Source organism: Oryctolagus cuniculus, chromosome 12 (genome assembly GCF_964237555.1).
Source record: "Oryctolagus cuniculus chromosome 12, mOryCun1.1, whole genome shotgun sequence".
Taxonomy (NCBI): domain Eukaryota; kingdom Metazoa; phylum Chordata; class Mammalia; order Lagomorpha; family Leporidae; genus Oryctolagus; species Oryctolagus cuniculus.
Window position 1 is genome coordinate 95,213,385 of NC_091443.1, and position 17,014 is coordinate 95,230,398.

Genomic DNA, 17,014 nt, shown 5'->3' on the forward strand with positions numbered 1-17,014 from the left:
CACCGATAGTCCCGGAAAATTTAGTTTAATAAAAGGGGAGTTACGGTAGCCTCAGAAAAAAGAACCAGGAAAATATTGCAGAGGAAACCCTTCTGGATTGAGTGGTCGTGAATCGGAGGACCTACTGGGAGAACAAGGTCGCCCACCATGTGGAAGCCGAGCCGCGGGACCGAGCCGCGGAAGCCGAGCCGCGGGACCGAGCTGCGCAAGCCGAGCCGCGGGACCGAGCTGCGCAAGCCGAGCCGCGGGACCGAGCCGCTGGAATGCGAGGTGAGCCGAACCTCAATAGCCCGAGACACCGGCAGGCAAGCGGAGAGAGGATACTAGAGGGAACGACCCCCGGGGTGGGGGGGACTTCACCAGGCTAACTGGAAGAGAGAGAGAGGAAAAAAAAAAAGGTGACTGGTAAGGACACGGGTTTCTCTCTCTCCGCTCACCTCTCAAGGGCGAGCAAGACAAAGAGCAGGCGCCATCTTGGACATATGTCATAAGCAGAGCGACCTCAGGTCTGCACTGGCCCTGAGCCTAGCAGAAAAACCTGACTCTGGGCAGGGCAAATTAACAGGAGATTAGGACCTAGTAAATTTGTGGTGCTACTGAACTGAGACTGTGAAAAAAGAGACGGTGGGGGAGAGAACTCACGGAATTCACGTGAGCACTCTCCAGAGACGCTACAATTCCGTAACTTTGGCAACCCAGTGGGAGACTGAAGGAGAATTTGAGCCCACTCTGAGGGCCGAACAGATTCCCTGTGTGGTCCTTGGGAAAGAGCTTCTGATCTCTGGCTCCTGTGGGTATATCATTTGCCTGCTAACTACCTCCAACTTCGTTCAGCTGTGCAGAATAACTTCCCTTTTGAATCAAAAAAAAAAGAAAGAGAGAGAGAGAGATCTATCACGCCTAACCTGGGAGTGTCACCTTTGGCACACCAAACAGAGCTCTCAGGCCACACCCATCTCAAGCCCTAAGGCTCCATCAAAAACAGATAGTCCACTTAATCTAGAGTCATAGTATAACAAGAAAAAGCACCACAGTGAAGAAACCAAATATCTCCAATATGCCAAATAACAAACGCAAAAACCAAGGTAATAAAAACAAGGAAGTCACCATGAAGCCCTCAAATGAAAAAGACACCCCAATTCAAGATTATGAGGATGATGATATAGAAGAAATGCAAGAAGCAGATCTCAAAAAATTGATAAGAACATTAAGAAGTTCTCAAAAACAAATTCTTGAACTACAGAAATCCTTAATGGACAAGATAGAAAATCTCTCTCGTGAAAATGAAATATTAAGGAGGAATCAAAATGAAACGAAACAACTAGTACAACAGGAAACTTTGATAGTGACTGAAGTGAAGAATTCAATAGATCAAATGAAAAACACAATAGAGAGCCTTACAAACAGAATGGGTGAAGCAGAAGAGAGAATATCGGACTTAGGAGACAGAGAACAGGAAAGGATACAGTCAGACCAAAGAAAAGAAGAGGAAATTAGGAATCTAAAACATATTGTCAGGAATCTTCAGGATACTATTAAAAAACCCAACATTCGGGTTCTAGGAGTTCCTGAAGGCATGGAGAGGGAGAAAGGATTAGAAGGCCTTTTTAGTGAGCTATTAGCAGAAAATTTCCCAGGTTTGGAGAAGGACAGAGAAATCCTAGTACAGGAAGCCCACAGAACCCCTAATAAACACGACCAAAAGAGATCCTCACCACGACACGTTGTAATTAAACTCTCCACAGTGAAACATAAAGAAAAGATCCTAAAATGTGCAAGAGAGAAATGTCAGATTACTCTCAGAGGATCTCCAATCAGACTCACAGCTGACTTCTCATCAGAAACTCTACAAGCTAGGAGGGAATGGCAAGATATAGCCCAGGTACTAAGAGAGAACAACTGCCAGCCCAGAATATTATATCCTGCAAAGCTATCATTTGTGAATGAAGGTGAAATAAAGACTTTTCATAGCAAACAGAAATTGAAAGAATTTGTTGCCACTCGTCCAGCCCTGCAAAAGATGCTTAAAGATGTGTTACACACAGAAACAAAGAAACACGGTCATCAATATGAAAGAAGGTAAAGGAAGGAAACCAAGGAAGGAAAGCTCACAGCAAAAGATCACAGGGAATTCAAAACATATATTAGAACTTATCTTTGGCAAATGGCAGGGCAAAGTTACCACTTATCATTAGTCACATTGAACGTGAATGGCCTGAACTGTCCAGTTAAAAGACACCGATTGGCTGATTGGGTTAAGGAACAAAACCCATCTATTTGCTGCTTACAAGAAACTCATCTTTCCAACAAAGATGCATACAGACTGAAAGTGAAAGGCTGGAAAAAGATATACCATGCCAACAGAAATGAAAAAAGAGCAGGCATAGCCATCTTAATTTCAGACAACATAAACTTTACCACAAAAACCGTTAAGAGAGACAAAGAGGGACACTACATAATGATTAAGGGATCAATTCAACAGGAAGATATAACAATTATCAATGTATATGCACCTAACTACAGGGCACCGGTTTATCTAAAAGATTTGTTAACGGACTTAAAGGGAGACTTAGACCCCAATACAATAGTACTGGGGGATTTCAATACTCCACTCTCAGAAATAGACAGATCAACAGGACAGAAGATCAACAAGGATACAGTAGATTTAAATGACACTATAGCCCAAATGGATCTAACAGATATATACAGAACTTTCAATCCTACAGCTAAAGATTTTACATTCTTCTCAGCAGTACATGGAACCTTCTCTAGGATTGACCACATACTAGGCCATAAAGCAAGTCTCAGCAAATTCAAAAGAATTAGAATCATACCATGCAGCTTCTCAGACCATAAAGGAATGAAGTTGGAAATTAGCAACTCAGGAATCCCTAGAGCATATGCAAACACATGGAGATTGAACAACATGCTCCTGAATGAACAATGGGTCATAGAAGAAATCAAAAGAGAAATCAAAAACTTTCTGGAAGTAAATGAGGATAACAGCACAACATACCAAAACTTATGGGACACAGCAAAAGCAGTGTTAAGAGGAAAGTTTATATCAATAGGTGCCTACATCAAGAAATTGGAAAGGCACCAAATAGATGAGCTTTCAATTCACCTCAAGGATCTAGAAAACCTACAGCAAACCAGTCCCAAATCTAGTAGGAGAAGAGAAATAATTAAAATCAGAGAAGAAATCAACAGGATTGAATCAAGAAAAAATTACAAAAAATCAGCCAAACGAGGAGCTGGTTTTTTGAAAAAATAAACAAAATTGACACCCCATTGGCCCAACTAACTAAAAAAAGAAGAGAAAAGACCCAAATCAATAAAATCAGAGATGAAAAAGGAAACGTACCAACAGACACCACAGAAATAAAAAGAATCATCAGAAATTACTACAAGGACTTGTATGCCAGCAAACAGGGAAACCTATCAGAAATGGATAGATTCCTGGACACATGCAACCTACCTAAATTGAACCAGGAAGACATCGAAAACCTAAACAGACCCATAACTGAGACAGAAATTGAAACAGTAATAAAGGCCCTCCCAACAAAGAAAAGCCCAGGACCAGATGGATTCACTGCTGAATTCTACCAGACATTTAAAGAACTAACTCCAATTCTTCTCAAACTATTCAGAACAATCGAAGAAGAGGGAATCCTCCCAAATTCTTTCTATGAAGCCAGCATCACCTTAATTCCTAAGCTGGAAAAAGATGCAGCACTGAAAGAGAATTACAGACCAATATCCCTGATGAACATAGATGCAAAAATCCTCAATAAAATTCTCGCCAATAGAATGCAACAACACATCAGAAAGATCATCCACCCAGACCAAGTGGGATTTATCCCTGGTATGCAGGGATGGTTTAATGTGCGCAAGACAATCAATGTGATACACCACATTAACAGACTGCAGAAGAAAAACCATATGATTATCTCAATAGATGCCGAGAAAGCATTTATAAAATACAACACCCGTTCATGATGAAAACTCTAAGCAAACTGGGTTTGGAAGGAACATTCCTCAATACAATCAAAGCAATCTATGGAAAACCCACAGCCAACATCCTATTGAATGGGGAAAAGTTGGAAGCATTTCCACTGAGATCTGGGACCAGACAGGGATGTCCACTCTCACCACTGCTATTCAATATAGTTCTGGAGGTTCTAGCCAGAGCTATTAGGCAAGAAAAAGAAATTAAAGGGATACAAATTGGGAAGGAAGAACTCAAACTATCCCTCTTTGCAGATGACATGATTCTTTATTTAGGGGACCCAAAGAACTCTACTAAGAGACTATTGGAACTCATAGAAGATTTTGGCAAAGTAGCAGGGTATAAAATCAATGCACAAAAATCAGCAGCCTTTGTATACACAGACAATGCCATGGCTGAGAAAGAACTGCTAAGATCAATCCCATTCACAATAGCTACAAAAACAATCAAATACCTTGGAATAAACTTAACCAAGGACGTTCAAGATCTCTACGATGAAAATTACAAAACCTTAAAGAAAGAAATAGAAGAGGATACCAAGAAATGGAAAAATCTTCCATGCTCATGGATTGGAAGAATCAATATCATCAAAATGTCCATTCTCCCAAAAGCAATTTATAAATTCAATGCAATACCAATCAAGATACCGAAGACCTTCTTCTCAGATCTGGAAAAATTGGTGCTGAAATTTATATGGAGGCACAAGAGACCTCGAATAGCTAAAGCAATCTTGTACAACAAAAACAAAGCCGGAGGCATCACAATACCAGATTTCAGGACATACTACAGGGCAGTTGTAATCAAAACAGCATGGTACTGGTACAGAAACAGATGGATAGACCAATGGAACAGAATTGAAACACCAGAAATCAACCCAAACATCTACAGCCAACTTATATTTGATCAAGGATCTAAAACCAATTCCTGGAGCAAGGACAGTCTACTCAATAAATGGTGCTGGGAAAACTGGATTTCCACGTGCAGAAGCATGAAGCAAGACCCCTACCTTACGCCTTACTCAAAAATCCACTCAACATGGATTAAAGACCTAAATCTACGACCTGACACCATCAAGTTACTAGAGAACATTGGAGAAACCCTTCAAGATATTGGCACAGGCAAAGAGTTTCTGGAAAAGACCCGGGAGGCACAGGCAGTCAAAGCCAAAATTAACTATTGGGATTGCATCAAATTGAGAAGTTTCTGTACTGCAAAAGAAACAGTCCGGAGAGTGAAGAGACAACCAACAGAATGGGAAAAAATATTTGCAAACTATGCAACAGATAAAGGGTTAATAACCAGAATCTACAAAGAGATCAAGAAACTCCACAAAAACAAAACCAACAACCCAATTAAGAGATGGGCCAAGGACCTCAATAGACATTTTTCAAAAGAGGAAATCCAAATGGCCAACAGGCACATGAAAAAATGTTCAAGGTCATTAGTAATCAGGGAAATGCAAATCAAAACCACAATGAGGTTTCACCTCACCCCGGTTAGAATGGCTCACATTCAGAAATCTACCAACAACAGATGCTGGCGAGGATGTGGGAAAAAGGGACACTAACCCACTGTTGGTGGGAATGTAAACTGGTCAAGCCACTATGGAAGTCAGTCTGGAGATTCCTCAGAAACCTGAAGATAACCCTACCGTTCGACCCAGCCATCCCACTCCTTGGAATTTACCCAAAGGAATTTAAATTGGCAAACAAAAAAGCGGTCTGCACCCTAATGTTTATTGCAGCACAATTCACAATAGCTAAGACCTGGAACCAACCTAAATGCCCATCAACGGTAGACTGGATAAAGAAATTATGGGATATGTACTCTTTAGAATACTATACCGCAGTAAGAAACAACGAAATCCAGTCATTTGCAACAAAATGGCGGAATCTGGAACACATCATGCTGAGTGAAATAAGCCAGTCCCAAAGGGACAAATACCATATGTTCTCCCTGATCGGTGACAACTGACTGAACACCAAAAAGGAAACCTCCTGAAGTGAAACGGACACTATGAGAAATGGTGACTTGATCAGCATAGCCCTGACTGTTAATGAACAGCTTAATACATTATCCCTCTTAGTAGTTTTTTTGTCTGTTCTACTTAATATGACTGGTTTAATTCTGTAATTAATACACAGTTATTCTTAAGTGTTGAAAATTAACTGAAATGTGATCCCTGTTAAACATAAGAGTGGGAATAAGAGAGGGAAGAGATGTATAATTTGGCACATGCTCAAGCTGACTTGCCCCAAATGGTAGAGTTAAAAACATACCAGGGGATTCCAATTCAATCCCATCAAGGTGGCATGTACCAATGCCATCTCACTATTCCAAGTGATCAATTTCAGTTCACAATTGATCATAATGAAAGGACTAAGAGTCAAAGGGAGCACATAAACAAGTCTAGTACCTGCTAACACTAACTGATGGAATAAATAAAGGGGAGAGTGATCCAACATGGGAAGTGAGATACTCAGCAGACTCATAGAATGGCAGATGTCCTAAATAGCACTCTGGCCTCAGAATCAGCCCTAAAGGCATTCGGATCTGGCTGAAAAGCCCATGAGAGTATTTCAGGCATGGAAAGCCAAGACACTCTGGCAAAAGATCTCTGCGAGTGAGATCCCAGTGGAAAGAACAGGTCTTCAAAGAAGGAGGTACCTTTCTCTGAAGGGAGGAGAGAACCTCCACTTTGACTATGAGCTTGTCTAAACAAGATAAGAGTCGGAGAACTCAGAGGGCTTCCATAGCCTTGGAAACTCATGACCGGAGCATAGGGAGACTACTGATGCCATAGACAGGAGTGTCAATTGGTAAAGTCAACAACAGGAGTCACTGTGCACTTACTCCTCATGTAGGATCTCTGTCCTTAATGTGCTGTGTATTGAGATTTAATGCTATAACGAGTACTCAAACAATATATTTCACTTTGTGTTTTTATGGGGGTGCAAACTGTTGAAATCTTTACTTAATGTATACTAAACTGATCCTCTGTAAAAAAAAAAAAGAAATTATCAACTCCCAACTTGACTCTCACTGGGATTAAACATGACAATAGGTCTGATCTGATTTCGTCATCATTTAAAAAAAATCATCTATTATTTTTCACTTTATGTTTCTGTGTGAGAGCAAACTGTTGAAATCCTTACTTAATGTATACTAAGCTGATCTTCTGTATATTAAGATAATCGAAAATGAATCTTGATGTGAATGGAAGGGGAGAGGGAGTGGGAAAGGGGAGGGTAGTGGGTGGGAGGGACGGTATGTGGGGGAAGCCATTGTAATCTATAAATCGTACTTTGGAAATTTATATTCATTAAATAAAAGTTAAAAAAAAACAAATATTATATGGTACTTGCCTCTGAAAATCTAATATTAAGTGTATTAACTCTGTTGCGTACCATTTTTCTCTGTATAGGCAAAAAGTACTGTCTGGATAATTGAGCAGGCAATTTGCTTTTGAAAGATGTTATCAAAGGACACGAGGATTTAATTTCAGATTTTTATTAGAAGACAACACGTTCCACTTGGGATCCTCGGCACAAGACCCACGGCTGCCATGCTTCAGAGGTGTGTGCACGCCTGCCAAGGAGGGCAAACATCAAAGCTAGGGCTATGGGGACAGTTGCACCACAAAGGGCATCCTTTGCTTCTGAGACTCATTCTCTTGATTGCCTGTTCCTTTGGAAATGTCCTTAGGCCACCTTGGCCAGAGGCATTCTTGGACTTCTGAAAATGTGAAATTCATGTAAAAAAAAAAAAAAGGATTAAGATTTAAAGGTGACAGCTCTGTTAGGATAATCTCCCACAGAAACCCTCTAAACAATGGAGAATATTATCCTTACACCTTTTGACTGTTGGCTGTCCTTTGGGGGTGGTCTCAAGATGTGATTCCAGAAAATAGGCAATCTATTAGTGTGATTTAAGGATTCCTTCCCAAATTCTCCCCTCAGTAGGGCTCAGCAGGGAAATATGGTATATACAGTGCGCCTTCCTCCACAGTGACATGGGTGGCCTCCCATTAATTAGGTTATGGAAATGCAGAGCTAAATTGTCATCTGTGGAAAGTAAAATGAAATGGACTCTTTTTTATCTTTCTGCCTCCCGAATTTTGAATTCATTGAATACGGCAGGCTATAGCAAAAGCATTCCTCTAAGACCCTCTGATATTTGAAAGTCAAAAATCTGCAGTGCGACCTTCTTTCTTCTCAGGCCCTTTCCTCCTTCTTCCCAGGCCCCCGACACCGTCACATCAGGGAGAGAGACAGCCACAGTCCTAAGAGGTCATTTATGTGATAATAATGATGACGGAGTGCTTCCCATGGCTCTCTTGATTTTACCGAGTGGCTTTGCAAATATTAGCTCACTTGTGTACAAACCCAAGATCCCTAGCTGTCGCTCCCCGTCTTCATGGAGGAACGACACTGGACCCTGCGCTGTTCTTTTGTCTGCTCGGCCCTCCCCGGGTTTACTGCTGGTTCTTCCTGGGTTGGCTACCGTCCCTTCCACCTCCGTGGAAGGGTGGTTCCCCCTGCCACTTTTCCCCACTTCCACGGGGGAGCGGCACACCGCCGGCCGGCTCTCTCGGGGGCTGCACAGGTGTTCCTTCAGATAGATGTTCCCCCTAGATGTTCCTGGTGCATGTTGTCTCTCTCCTCCTTTATAGTCCTCTCCACCAATCCGTGCTCTGCTACCCACACACCGAGTATGCTGCTCTCCTCCAATCAGGAGCAGGTCCTACAGTTTATTGGTTGAACTGGAGGCAGCTGCGTAGAAGCTGTTTCCCTTCTCAGCGCCATATTGTGGGAGAGCAGATGCATAGAATAAGTCTTAATTCCAGTAACTTAGTCTAGTCCGGGTTGCTCCCCACACCTAGCAATTGGCGACGGTGGTGGCTGGGAAGGGTGTAGGGTTTGATTTCCCTTTCACACTCAGAGTAGGGAATCAAAGCAAAGAGAGATGGAATAGCTCCACTTTGCTTGTCTTCCCCTCTCTCTATTAATTCCAAATCCATCGTGAGCTCCTTGGACCTTGGCTAAATTTTATGTGGGTGCTGCTCTTGTTGGCTGATGTTCTTTCTTCGCGATCCTGAAGGTCCCCTTGGAAGGCCAGGAGGTGGCCTCCCCCTGCTCCTCTTGGGTTCACCCATCCTGAAACGTGACCTTGCTCTACTCTTCTGCAAGCGTTGTGATGACGGGGATGCAGGTTTGCACTGCAGGGCCAGCAGAGCTGTTGGGTGACTCATGGGAATATCATATTTAGCACGTTTCCCCCAGTGAAATGTATGTATTTAGATGACACATAATACTGTTTAAAAGCCAAATCAGCTTGGCTCTTAAACTCAGCCTCATGGAAGAAAATGGAGGAGTGGAAAAGACAGAATGAGCTCACTTGGGAGAGCCAGCTGGCCAGAGAGTCCTTTCAGGCCATCCAGGCAATGAGCTCACACAGGGACATCGATCGTGGACGCTGAACTGTGGGGCATAAGAAATAGGAAGTGGCCTTATAACCAGCTCACCCCAAACATTTGTGGCTCACAAATATTGCCACTGGCCATGGGGGACCCTGATGGTACACAAGCTTTCTGGAGAGAAAAACACAGTCATCTACCACTTGAGTTGATAGGGCCTCTTGGGAATTGATAGCAGCGTTATGGCTTTTATCCTCTCTGTAGGTCATCCTCTGAAAGGTAACAAGGCCATCAGCACTTGAACAAGCCAGATGGCCCACTCAGCTGAGACAGGCTCCCCCTGGAACCATCCTCCCCCCGGTTCATCTGTTCCCAGGCTTGACGCTACTGCGCCTCACTGAGCTGGGGCTCAGAGCAGCCCCCAAACACAGGGAGTTGGGGGAAAAAGACACTAAGGAGGTTAATGTCTAATTTTGTTTTTACTGTTCTTCTTGGTGATGTGTGAAGCTGGTGATGTGCTCAGGGGCGCTCTCCAAAAGCTCTCATTTTGTAAAGTATGTCACCTTGAACCTGCTCACCTTCAATGCATCTCCCTCCTTCCAGCTCACCTGCACAGGGTCTTAAGATCTTCCTGTTTTCCTGTCATCAATTTCCCTTTTCTTGTCCTTTTCATCTGGAAACCCAGGGCTTGCTGTGCTCCTCACACCCCCACCTCCTGCAGCTCTTTTAAAACAATATTAAAGGAAGCTGGGGCCAGCCCGGACACTTCTGCAGTCCCGCTCCGGACACCTCCCTGTCTGGAAGAGGCTCTGTCCTTTCATCGCTGGCATTTGTCCTGGTCTCTCTGTCATTCCTTGAGTGTGTCAAAACAGCCCCAGCTCAACTGGTTGGCAGCTCAATTATTTCCAAATTCCTTGAAGGCGTGACAGGTGCAACAGAGGAAACAGCCCTTCCTGCCTAGGTCACCTTTCAGTCTGCAGAGTTGGCTTCAGATACAGGCTCTGGGGGAGAGTATCTTTCACAGGTCACCCTGCGCCTTCCTTTCCCATCCTCTCCTGAGCCAGGGCCCTGGCCTCTAGCTTGTGGTTTCCTGCACAAAGTCAGGGTGACTGTTATTCTGTGTTCTATCCTGGAGGCCCAGAGAAATTTTCAGACTTCTCTGTGGCAGCACTAATGATGCTGACGGTGGTGATGATGATGATGTTGGTGATAAAGACAGTGGTGGTGGTGGTGGTGATGATGATATGGTGATAATGATGGTGGTGGGGGTGGTGATGATGTTGGTGATAATGACAGTGGTGGGGGTGGTGATGATGATGATGTTGGTGATAATGACGGTGGTGGGGGAGGTGATGAGGGTGATGATAATGAAGATGATGCTGGTGACGATAACGTTGGAAGTAGTAATGAAGATGATGATGGTGGTTGTGTTGGCATGGTGATGATGATGAAAATGATGTTGATGGCAATATTGGTGGTGGTGGTGATGACAGCAACAGTTAATGCTGCAAGGCACCATTCTTAGTGGTTTGCATGTATTAATTACTCAGTCTTCAGGTCATCTGTATAAGCCAAGTATTATTGCTATGACCACCCCTATTTTACAGATGAAGAGATCGAGGCACAGAGCTGTGAAGGGACTTGCTGAAGGTGACATGGCTAAAAAAGGAATCGGGTCCAGACAGCCTGGCTCTAGTGCTCACGCTCTCAGTCACTGCGCTAACTGTGGAGATATGCAGTGGTGCTGTGGAGCAGTGGGTTAAGTCGCCATTGGTGACACTGTCTTCCCCGATTGCAGTGCCAATTCAAGTCCCAGCTGCTCCCCTTCCTCTCCAGCTCTCTGCTAGGAAAGCAGAAGAGGGCCCAAGTGCTTAGACACACGTGTGGGAGACGTGGATGGAGTTCCTGGCTCCTGGCTTCATCTTGGCACAGATCTGGCTGTTGTGGCCATGTGGGAACTGAATAAGCAGGTAGATCTCTTGATCTCTCTCTTTCTCTCTCCCTCCCCCAACCCCTCCTCTCTCCCTCTGTCTGTCGTTCTGCCTTTCAAATAAACAAATCAATAAAAGGTCCAGATGCTTCATAGTCCTCAGGGCAACAGAACTAGAAGCAAATGAAATTGTGCTAATTTTAAGCAGAATGATCATTAACTATGTTAATGACCCCCACAAGCAGAGAGGGTGGGATGGAAGGTGAGTGGACAGATGAGACCCACCAGGCTACATCTTTCATCCAAAAGAGTCTTTTGAAGAAAATAATTACAAACAGGGGAAAACAGAGCAGGGAGCCTGGCACCTGGTTACCTGACCTCCACAATGGCCCCAAGGGATCTGACCCTGGAGGCCTATGGGTTCTTTAGAAGACAACTGGGGAATGTACTGGGTCCAGGTGTGGTCAACAACACCGACCACCACTGATACCCCCAGCTACTTTTCTTATCACTTCTAAGGCTCAAAGCAGTGTTTGAAGTGAGCTGTCAGCAGCCTCATTTCATAGGGGAGGACTGGAAGCTCAGGATGCTTCATGACCAACTCAGCTTCACACAGTCTAAGTTGGTGGCCAAGCCAGGATTTGAGCCAAGACGGTGTGACTCAGAGAGCCGACTCCTTTGCAATATATCGACTGCTTGCTATACATTACCCCATGGAAATTGGAGTCATCGGTTTCCTCTCATACACACATGACTCCCCGCCTTGGGCCACAGAAGACTCTAGCACAGCCGTCAAGTGTGATTTCTCTGAGCAGCACCTGTGTGGCTGCTCTCGCTCCCACACCCATTCATTCCCTGCCCGGTGGATTATTTTTTATGTCCGCAGCCACCCACTGGATGCAGATGGAGGCTGAGAGCTGGCTCAGCTGAGCTGTAATTCCCCAGTCCCCTCTGTGGCGCTCACACGGCCGGGGTCACATCTGTGAGCCGACATCCACTCCAGTGCTGTGGCTGTTCGCGCTGACAGGTCCCACACTCCTGCCAAGCAACCATCCGCATTTCATCCATGAGCTCCTGCCACTCTCTCAGGTGGACGCCATCTGCTCACAGAGATTGATCTGCACTTACTTCTTTCCAATCTGGCCTAGAACACCCTGCTATTGACCAAGGCTTGATCTAGTACCTGTCTGCCAGAGAAGCTACTCCAATAATCTCTGTGGACCAAGGCGAGGCAGCCATTCGATCCATTAGTTCTTCACTGCTGGTCCTTGCCTCTGCAGGGCGCATCTGCTAGCCAGGCCATCCTTTTCAAAAACAAAGGAGGGGGAGAGGGAGTGGGAAGGGGGGGTTGTGGGTGGGAGGGACGGTATGGGGGGAAGCCATTGTAACACATGAGTCGTACTTTGGAAATTTATATTCATTAAATAAAAGATAAAAAAAAAAGTGAGCCCCCGAGGAGGAGCTGGGCTTTGCTCTTGTGGTAGGATGCTGACTCTCACTCTGCTTTGTGGTCAGGGTATCAGCTTCAGGGCCAGGTGATGTGGCTGAAGTCCTGGCTCTACCACACCCACCTGGAGAGCTTGCCTATCCAGTGCTACTTTCTCCCTCTTTGGGCAAGGCAAGCAGACCGCCCATCATGGAGATCAGGTCACAGCAATTGGCATGAGTGTTTTTCAAGCGGAGCCTGGAGGGGAGACCCTGTCATCTTACAGACCATCCCAGGTCCTTTCTGGTCTTTTCTCGCTTCTGCAATAGAGACGGCATGTTTGGAGCAGGTAAGACTGATGTACAGAGAATGAGAATCGGCAGCTGTCACCCCTGCAGCTCCACCCCTGGCCTTTCTGGTTACATGAGCCAATGCATCCTCTCTGTTGGCTTGGCTAGTGTGAGTTGAGATCCTATTGACTACAACCAGTCCAGTTCAACCCAGCCCCCAGTTGAGTTTCCTGCTGAGTCTCTCCTCTGTGATATCATGAAAGGGTCTCTTCTCATGAAATTGGCTTGAGAGGTTCTTGAAGGCTACACAGCAAAGTGTTGGCAGCCCAGTTACGTCTGGCTGTGCCTCAGAGGATTCTCTGCTTCTGTTTGGACAATGCTTTTCCTTTCTTTCAGTGATTCAAACTGTTCACAAAGCACTTTCCCATCCTGTGCCTGCTTCTCTAAGTGCTGTCAGCCACCCTTTAAGACAGGATTCTGTTCGTTAAGTGAACAGCCCCACTGTGTGCCAGTTACTGGTTTTGGTGCTGGGAACATGCCAGTGATAAGGCAGAGCTTGTGCTACATGAGTTCATGTTCCAGTGGGGGATGTGGAGTGGATAAGTCCCTGCTGTAAGTGTGGGAAGCGGCAAGGCTTAGGAAAGGCAGATGGAATGTCCAGGGGCTCAGGAACCATTTTCGACAGGTGACAGGTGCGTGTGGAAGTCTTTTCTGAAGGGTTGACATTCAACCAGAGAGCTGAATGAAGTCAGGGAGTAAGGTGATGGGAAGAGTATTCCAGGGAGATGCTGCAAGTCCAGAGATCCTGAGCAGGAAACACCTTGGCATAAGCTAAGGAAGCGAGGCCAATTGGATCGTGAGACATGAAGGGCGAGTCTGGGTAGCCACCAGCCCGTTCAGGGCCTTCAAGTTAATTAGAAGAAGACGCACCTCTGGCAGACTAATTACCATGGAACATCACTGTTTGGGAAACACCTGGACAGCTGTACAGGTAGTCATTAGCCATGGCTTAGCAGACACAGTTAGAAAGAAGAATCAGTTCCTAAAGGGGAACATTGGATGGAACTCTAAGTCAGTGATGCCTATGAGAAACAGAACATGGGCCATGTTTGTAATTAAAAATTTTCTAATGGCTACTTTTAAGAAACAGTAAAAGTGAGTGGATGTCTTAAATTATTTTTTTAGCCAGTATGTCCAGAACATCAACATTTCAACATACAATCAATGTAAAATATATGAGATGTTTTAAATTCTTCTTTGGGGGTATTATTTTTTCTTTTCTTTTCAGAATTATTTGTTTATTTGAAAGTTAGAGAGAAGGTGGGGGAGGGAGAGAGGGAGAGGGAGAGGGAGAGAGAGAGAGAGAGAGAATCTTCTATCCAGTGGCTCACTCTCCAGATGGCTGTAATAGCCAGGGCTGTACGAAGCTGAAGCCAGGAGCCAGGAGCTTCATCCAGGTCTCCCACGTGAAGCATTTGGGCCACCTTCTGCTGCTTTTCCCAGGTCATTAGCAGGGAGCTAGATTGGAAGTGGAGCAGCTGGGACTCGAACTGGCAGCCATATGGGATGCCAGTGTCAAAGGCAGCAGCTTTTTTTATTTTTTAAGATTTATTTTTATTTATTTGAAAGACAGAGTTACAGAGAGAGGTAGAAACAGAGAGAGAAGTCTTTCATCTGCTGGTTCACTCCCCAGATGGCTGCAACGGCCGGAGTTGAGTCAGTCCGAAGCCAGGAGCCAGGAGCTTCTTCTGGATCTCCCACTCAGGTTCAGGGGCCCAAGGACTTGGGTCATCTTCTGCTTTTCCAGGCCACATCAGAGAGCTGGATTAGAAGAGCAGCAGCCAGAACTAGAACCGGCACCCATATGGAATGCTGGCACTTCAGGCCAGGGCTTTAACTCGCTGTGCCACAGTGCTGGCCCCAAAGGCAGCAGCTTTACCCACTGTGCCATAGTGCTGGCCCCTGGGTATTATTTCTTCACAATCTGGTGCATATTTTACACTTACAGATTTTTCAACTCAAGTACTAAGACTTTATCAGAAATACCTGAGCAGTATTTAGATTTCTTCAATGTGTGGTGAAACCATAGGTTTACATAACTAGGTTGTTCCAAACATACTTAAAAGTTTGCCAGTAACAAACTTAGTCATCAGTATTTGAATTAATGAAAATTAAGTTAAAAGTGCTTTCCTTCGGTGCATGAGACATATTTCAAGTGCTCAGCAGTCATGTGCAGCCAGTGGCTTCCGGAGTGAATAGAGGAGGTCAGAGAGACGCTGGATGGCTGAGAACAGGGCATGGCATAATCTCGTTACCTCCTTTATTAGGAAGATCTTTATGGAACCTGTGTGAAGAACAGACTTGTGAAGGGGCCAGGAGGGAAGCAAGGAGGCCAGCTGCAACTGGCCAGGTGGGAGACCATGGCCCCTTGTAGGTGGTGGGATGGCTGATAAGGAGGGTGGTCCGGTGCACAGACTTTGTTGCTGGAATGGGCACCTCACCTGAGAGGGAGATCTCAAGCTGGACTCTTGGCTGTCGGTGGGCTTCCTGAGAGGCTAACAGAGATGAGGACTCAAGATCCCTTACTTGGGTCGATGCTGTGGCACTGTGGGTTAAAGCCACGGCCTGCAGTGCCAGTACCCTGTGTGGTGCTGGTTCGAGTCCCAGCTGCTCCAGTTCTGATCCACTCCCTGCTGATGTGCATGAAAAATCAGCAGAGGATGGTTCTAAGTGCTTGGGCCCCTGTGCCCATGTGAGAAAACCAGAGGCAGCTTCTGACTTTGGCCTGGCTGTTGTGGCCATTTGGGTGGTGAACCAGCAAACAGCAGATCTCTCTTTCTTTGTCTCTGTCTGTCCCTCTCTCTATCTGTAACTAAGACTTTCAAATAAATAAACAAATTTTACAAAAAAAAAATCCTTTACTTGCATGGACGGCTCCCCCTGGCTTGGATTTTGTGATGAATCAATTTTTAAAATGCTATTTATGGTGGGTTTTTCTCATTCTAAATAAATATTCACTTTTGTATCTGATTGTATTAATAATGCTCCCCCAACAGAGGCCACCAGATTGAATAAGCTTCAAGTCCCATAAGACCCTGGATTAGCATCTGCCCTGAGGTTCAATAAGCCATATGAAAAATGAGAAACTGAGGCTCCAGGTTAAAAATGACTTGACTAAAGCAAATCAATAAGTTCCACACGTTTTTCTGTAATGAGGCACTGTTCATCCAGTAAGTTGTCTTCAGATACTCCTCTTTCTCCTGTGGTGATCCACTCTTTTTCATGCATTCTTCACATATTTCTAAAGCCAGCCTTGAACTGTATTATCCTTCTAAATGCAGCAGGGTAACTAGGAGAGCTGCACCCTGGGTGTGCTTTCCTCTGAGACACTGCACTTGTTCTGTGGTTAGGAGGGGTGTAACCTGATGCTAAAAAAGTCAAATATCTGGGCTTGGGATGCTGGCTGTGCCACCAACTCACCACGTGACCCTGATCAGTAAAACATGGAGAATAGCACCCACGAACAGGGTAGCTGTCTGGATTAAGGGAGATACTCTATGCAATAATGAACCAAATTCCTTGCAGACAGTAGGCACTCACCTCTTGTTGTTATTGTTACCTTGTTGGCTTTTTGGTGCCTTTTCTTTCAAGGCTCCCTGGTCTGCTCATCAATCCTTCATCAAGGCCAGGGTCTTGGCCCATCTACCAGAGAATCAGCCCAGCATGACCTTTATGCCACCTTACCCAAGTGATCAAATTCCTTCTCCCAGGGGTGAGAAAACTGGACACTGTGTGTCCCCTCCCTCATCAATACGATACACCGAGAAGGTTGAATCCACCTTGTTCTTAACAAGTATGAAACCTGAACCAATCAGCCAATCCAGAGAATGGGACATTCTGCAGGTACCTGGCCACAGACTCTTAAAGAACAATGTCATGAAAA